Source organism: Lipotes vexillifer, unplaced genomic scaffold, assembly GCF_000442215.2.
Source record: "Lipotes vexillifer unplaced genomic scaffold, Lipotes_vexillifer_v1.1 scaffold384, whole genome shotgun sequence".
Lineage (NCBI taxonomy): Eukaryota > Metazoa > Chordata > Mammalia > Artiodactyla > Lipotidae > Lipotes > Lipotes vexillifer.
The window spans coordinates 3808593-3815717 of record NW_006793498.1 but is presented as its reverse complement, the minus strand read 5'-3'; positions in this window follow the sequence as shown (position 1 = coordinate 3815717).

The following is a 7125-nucleotide window of genomic DNA, read 5'->3' as shown; positions in this document are numbered from 1 at the left end:
TTCAGCAGTTAAGCAGGAAAACATTCAGTATTCCTTTATTGCCTTCCTTAAAAGAAATAAATAAAAGTGACCATACTCCCCCAGTTCATAATTCAGAAGGTCCGAACGTCCTCTTTCTACATCCTTTGTTAGAGTGGAACTATTATGCTGTTTGTTTCTACCTCTGGGTGACCTCTGACAGGTTTCTTAAAACCTCACTTAGGCTCAGTTCCCACGCCTGTAACATGGGGATAGTAGCAAATTATTTCCCTCTCAAGGTTATTGTGAAGGCTAAGATGATGTATCTGGAAGAGCCCAGCACAGTGCCTGATTGAAAGCAGCCTTTCAATACTTGAGTCTACTGAGTGTCTTGTGGAAGAGTGATTATCTTCAGAATGTTTTTCCTTCCTGTTCCGCAGAATATTTTTCCCCGTGAATATTCAACCTACCATCCAGGGTCACAAAAGCAGAGGACATGATAAGAGCAGACTTGACTCTTGCTATGTTCTTAAGGGTGGATGTTCCTGGTATTACCTGGACACTGGGTCTGGGAGTGAGGGCTGAAGGGCTAAGGAGTGCATATTGACCTCAGTGCTGAGAACAGTGCCACTGACGCTAAGCATCCACTGCTATTATGGATGCTTTTCCTTAATCCCAGACCTGACCTTTTGTCCTACTCTCTACCCCCAAACTGGTTTACATCACTCTACTTTCGAATATTAAGCATACCCATCTGTTCTCGGAATCAGTCCTCAAAATAATCATCCATCGGGAAATGTCTGAAGCTAACCCTGATAACAAATGCTCATGGCTAATGTCCCCAAAACAGGGTGGCACGAACTAGCCTTCGTGTAGAGATTTAGAGCTGTGTTCGCCTCTTGCCACTAAGTTGGCCCCTCTGCGGTAGCCACACCAATCCTCTCATGCTGCACTACGATGCCCAAGGGTTCCCGTTCACCTCCAAAGCAACCAGATTTACATTTTATCTAGACCAGAAAGTCTCAGAGATTGGTAATTAAACAAATTTGGATTGAAAGCCTACATTGCTACTTACTGTTACTTTGGGTAAATTATGTAATCTTACTGACACTTAGTTTTGTTTGTCTGTAAAAATGAAACTAATGACTCCCTTGTAAAGTAGTTTTTAAAGATGAAGTGAGATAATATAAGTAAAATAACCAGCCCAATGACTGGTTTTCATAATAACTTTAATGAGAAGCTATTGTCATCATCATTATCATCATCTTCTCATCAAAAAAATTTTTGTCCAAGTCAACCCAAAGTTCTGGTGAGCATACAGAACAACCAAAATTCTCATGCACTGCTGGGAACCACTTGGGAAAGCTGCTTGGAAGCATCCAGTAAAGCCAAACATATGGGTACCCTATGACCCAGAAAGCCCACTCCATATACCCAACAGAGGTGTGAGTGCGTGCTTAGCAAAAGGCTGGTACTAGGATTTTCATTGCAATGTATTCATAATATAGTTTCATAGCAACTGTAGTCACAATAGGTAAAAACTGGAAACAACCTAAGGATCTATCAAAAATAAAATGGGTAAATTACATTATTTTTTTCCTTCCTTTGTTAAATACTACATAAAAAAATAGAATAAACTATTGCTGCGTGCAACAAGGCAATAACGTGGATGGATCTCACAGATACAGTTTTGAGGTAGAGAAGCCAGATGCAAAAGAATACATGTTGTGTGATTCCATTTATATGAAGTTCAGGAACATAGAATAGGTTATCCATGGTGCAGGAGATCGTGAGAGTGGTAACCTTGGCAAGGGGTTACGACTGAAGGGGACATGAGGTAGGTTTTAGAAAGCTAGGTAGATTCTGTTTCTTGATCTGTGTTCTAGTTTCATGAATATTGTGGATTGAATTGTTTTCCTAAAAACAGATATGCTGAAGCCCTAATCCCCAGTGCCTCAGAATGTGACCTTATTTGGAAATAGGGTCATTACAGAGGTCATCAAGTTAACATGAGGTCATTCGTGTGGGCTTTAATCCAATATGACTAGTGCTCATATAAAAAGGGAGAATTTTGATGTAGAGATATATACACACAGGGAGGATGCCACATGAACGTGAAGACAGAGATTGGGACAGTACATCTATAAGCTCAGGAACACCAGAGATGACCAGCAAACCACCAGAAACCGAGGGAGAGGCATGGAACAGATTCTCCCTCATAGCCTCCAGGAGGAACCAACCCTGCTGACACTTTGACATCAGACTTCTAAGATGTCTCCAGCACTGTCAAGACAATAGATTTATGCTGTTTAAGCCACCCAGTTTGTGGTACTTTGTTATGGCAGCCCTAGAAAACAATACAATGGATATATCTGTCGGGTGGAAATTTTTTAGGCTGTGAACTTATGATCAGTGCCCTTTTCTGTATGTATGGTATATGCCCCAATTATACTGAAATAACATGTGGATGAGCATATAATTGAACTTTGAAGTAATGAAGTATTCATAAAGATTTAAAAAGTTTATTGAAGTAATCACAAAGGAAAATACTTGGTTACATAAAATGTTAAACTCTATGTCAAAATAATGTCTGACAACTGACATTGAAAAAACCCAAAATATTGAGGGATATATTTGCAGCAATTATGACAGCAAAAGATTTGTATTCCTAATAAAGAACTCTTGTATATCATTTTAAAGAACTAAAATTATATAAAACAAGATAGACAGAGGATATAAACAGAGTACACAGAAGAAGAAATTTAAAAATTCATAAATGAATGGTAGATGTTCAATAGAACTAGAAATCAAAGAAATGCATTAACACAAGATGGCATCTTTGGGCTTCCCTTGGTGGCGTAGTGGTTGAGAGTCCGCCTGCAGATGCAGGGGACTCGGGTTCGTGCCCCGGTCCGGGAAGATCCCACGTGCCGCGGAGCGGCTGGGCCCGTGAGCCATGGCCGCTGAGCCTGCGCGTCCGGAGCCTGTGCTCCGCAACAGGAGAGGCCACAACAGTGAGAGGCCCGCGTACCACAAAAAAAAAACCCAAGATGGCATCTTTTATGTGTCAAATTGGCACTTTTTATTTTTAAACAATAATAACCAGGGCTGATGAATCTTCATTGAGAAGGACATTGTCCTCTGCTGGTGATGTGAATAATAATAACAAACATTTAAATGCTTCGTAGATATCAGGCACTATGCTAAATAGTTGGCCTTTGTAGTCAAGTATATCTACAGTCAAATATCTTATTTTCCTTTTCACAGTAACCCCGTCAGATATTCTTCTCGTTTCCAGACAAGAAAGCTGTGGCTCAGGAATATTAACTTGTCCACGGTTACCTAACTAGTAAACGGTAAAGGTAGGATTTGACCCCAGATTTCTGCAGTGCCAGATACTGAGATTTACTGCCTCTGAGAGTGTATACTTGTTGTACCTTCTTCTTGAAAACAATTTGACAATATGCATTAACTGCCTAAGAAGGTTCATAAACTTTGACCTACTAACTAAATATCTGGAAATCTGTTCTTATTATATAAACAGAAATGTCAACAAATATTTAAGTATGAGGATGTTCATTGTTGTATCACTTATACTACTGGAAATAATAGAAAGAACCTATGTGTCCAAAATTATTTAAGTAGACTTAAGTAATTTAAGATACATCTAGCCACAGCATGGAATAAATTATAGCTGTAAAAAATAGGTTTCTGGAAAAAGTATAGAAAGACGTATGCATAAAGCTATTCACTGTGGCACTATTTGTAATAGTACAAGACTAGAAACCTCCACATTATCCCTCCATAGGGGACTGGTTGAATAAACTATATACATTTATCAAATGGTGACAGTTAACCATAAAAAGAAATGACAGTTATCTCCAAATACTGCTAAGCAATGAATTCAGGTTATCTTGGTAGAATAAAAACAAGTAACGTGAAGAATTTTGTGCATAACATGAAAATATTTATCTTAGAACGGGGGGTATCTATTTATTTGTTATTTATGTTTTAAAAATGGAAGAATGAATTAAAAACTAACAACAGGGCTTCCCTGGTGGTGCAGTGGTTGAGAGTCTGCCTGCCGATGCAGGGGACACGGGTTCGTGCCCCGGTCCGGGAAGATCCCACATGCCGCGGAGCGGCTGGGCCCGTGAGCCATGGCCGCTGAGCCTGCGCGTCCGGAGCCTGTGCTCCGCAACGGGAGAGGCCACAACAGTGAGAGGCCTGCGTACTGCAAAAAAAACCCCAACAAAACAAAAATAAAAACTAACAACAAAGTTACTTATAGGGGCGAGAAGGGAAGAGGGTAGAGGAGGCAAAAATAAAGCTAGACTTCTCTGAATATATCTTGTTCTGTAGTTGGACTTCAAAACCTTGAAATTGGGCTTCCCTGGTGGCACAGTGGTTGAGAGTCCGCCTGCCCATGCAGGGGACACGGGTTCGTGCCCCGGTCCGGGAAGATCCCACATGCCATGGAGCGCCTAGGTCCGTGAGCCATGGCTGCTGAGCCTGCGCGTCCGGAGCCTTTGCTCCGCAATGGGAGAGGCCACAACAGTGAGAGGCCCGCGAACCGCTAAAAAAAAAAAAAAAAAAAAAAAACCTTGAAATTATTCTATAAAATTATAAAACAAAAATAAAAAAGAAATCTTCAAAAGTCAAAACCAAAATAAAACAAATCAACTATTTGACAAGTTGGTGGCATATGCACACAGAAAAGACAATTTTAAGTTACTTTGGAACACAGTAAGATGACTATAAATCCTTAGTAAAATGTACTCCAAAGACAGAAAGAAGTTCAAAAACTTTAACTACCTTTAGCACATGTATTGCTGGTGGTAGTGTCTGTGGTGGTTTAAAAATATATCACCACCTTCAGAAAGTGGAGCCTAATCTCTCTCCCCTTGAATGTGAACCAGACTTGATGACTTACTTCTGATGAAGTGTGGAAATGATGATGTGTGATTTTTGAAGCTAGATCATCAAAGGAATTGCAGTTTCCCCATTGTTCTCTTGGATCACTTGCTCTGGGGCCGGATTTCATGCCATGAAGACATTCAACTAGCCCTCTGGAGAGGCCTATATGGAAAGGAAATAATGTCTCATGCTAACAGCCAGTACCAACTTGCCAACCGTGCAGATGAGATACTTTGGAAGCAGATCCTTCACCCTTGGTCAAGCCTTCAGATAACTGCAACTCTGGTCAAATTCTTTACTGCAACCTATAAGAAACTCCCCACCAGAACTACCTAACTGAGCTGCTCTCAAATTCCTAACTCCTAGAAACTGTGACATAATAGTTGTTTAGTGTTACTTTAAGCCACTAAGTTTTGGGATAATTTTTCATGTAGAAATAGATAGCGAATACAGAATTTGTTCCAGGACTGGGGTGCTGCCATGACAAAACCATAAAATTTATGAACGGCTTTGGAATTGGGCAGTGGACAGAAGCTGAGAGTATTAATGAAAGCCTAAAGGGCCTCGAGAAGACTGTGAATAGAAGCCCCAGGTCAAGAAGGGCTTATTTTGGAAGGGTTTGTGAATGTGGTTTTGTCTGAGTGGGCTACAACCCGAATCACAGGAGATCCATAAAGTTTTTAAGAGAAGTAAATTGGCAAAAGTACCACATGGATTGGATTGAAAGGGGCAGAATTAGTATAAAATGATAAGAGGCCTTTGGACCCTGAAGCTTCTACTGGTAGGAAGCAAGCTGAGAATACTCTTCAGTAGAAAACATGGGCTACCTTTTATGAAAAAGAGAGGATGACCTACAGGGTGGAAACAAGAGCTCAGAGGCTGGAGCTTAAAGCTATGGAGACTCATTTTCAGACCTGGACTCCTAAACAAGGAACTTTCAACATCTGCCCTGATGGATTTTCCTATCTTTTGCATCTGTGTGTCTCCTATTTTCCTTTATTTTGAATGATGGTAGTGGTGGTGGGGTGATGGTCCATGGTAGTTATCCTGTGCTTACCCTGCCATTGGATGTTGTGTGTGTGTGTGTGTGTGTGTGTGTGTGTGTGTGTGTGTGTGTGTGTAGGTGGCAATTAACTTTTCTTTTTAGATCATAGGTCTTCAGATTGTGAGGAACTGTACTCGAGGAGCTGTTCTCTAGGACACCTGAGGAGTCTCTTCCACACTTGTACCTGATTTAGTACCAAGATCATGGACTTCAAGCTGATGCTGTAAGAGAATACGATTTTGGGGGAGTCTTTGGTAGGGGTGAGTGTATTTTACATTTATAATGTAAATTAAGTTGCAGCCAGAGAGTGAAAAGAAATATGCCTGCAAATTCTTTGACGTTCCCCTTTCAGTGGGTAGAGACTAATTCTCGCTTTGAATATGAGCCATACACAGTGATTCACTTATAACAATAGAATGTGGTAGACATGACACTGTGTGATTTTTGAGGCTAGATTACCAAAGGCCTTGCCACTTACACCTTGCATTCTTGAATAGCTCACTTTGGGGGAAGCCAGAAATCATGCCATCTGGACCCTCCAGCAGCCCTCTAAGACCCACTGAAGTCTTCTTTCAACACCCAGCATCAACTTGGTAGCCATGTCAGTAGGTCCCCTTGGAAGCAGATCTCCCAGCCCCTTTCGTACCTTCATATGACTGTGGCCCTGGCTAACATCTTGTCTGCAATCTCATGAGAGACTCAGACCCAGACCGTGCAGCTAAGATGCTTCTGATTTGCTGATCCATAGAAACTGTGACATAATTAGTGTTTATTGTTGCTTTGAACCATTAGTTTTGCGGTAATTTGATGTGTGTGTGTTGTTAATGAAGCAAATGAGTAATTATGTTGGTGTCATTGATGTAAGGGAAAGGAGCCACAGGTGTAAGATTGATGAGGTTAGAAAAAATACTGTAATCTTGCATTCAAATGGCGATCATTGCAACGGCATATTTTATGTTAAAGGGCAGTAAGCAGAAGGAGAGGAGGGGGGACAGGGGAAAGCGAAAGCAAAGTTCCTTAATTCTGTCCACAGAAAAGACCTCGAAAATGAATACCTTAAAACCCAGATTCTATATAAAATTTCCCACTGAAAAGCAAACAAACTAGATCTCTTTAAAGAAATGGCTAGTTCTAGATCTGGAGCAGAAAATGTTTAAGATGGGCCTGGAACATCCCATAACAACAGAAAGTAAGGATGCAGTTTT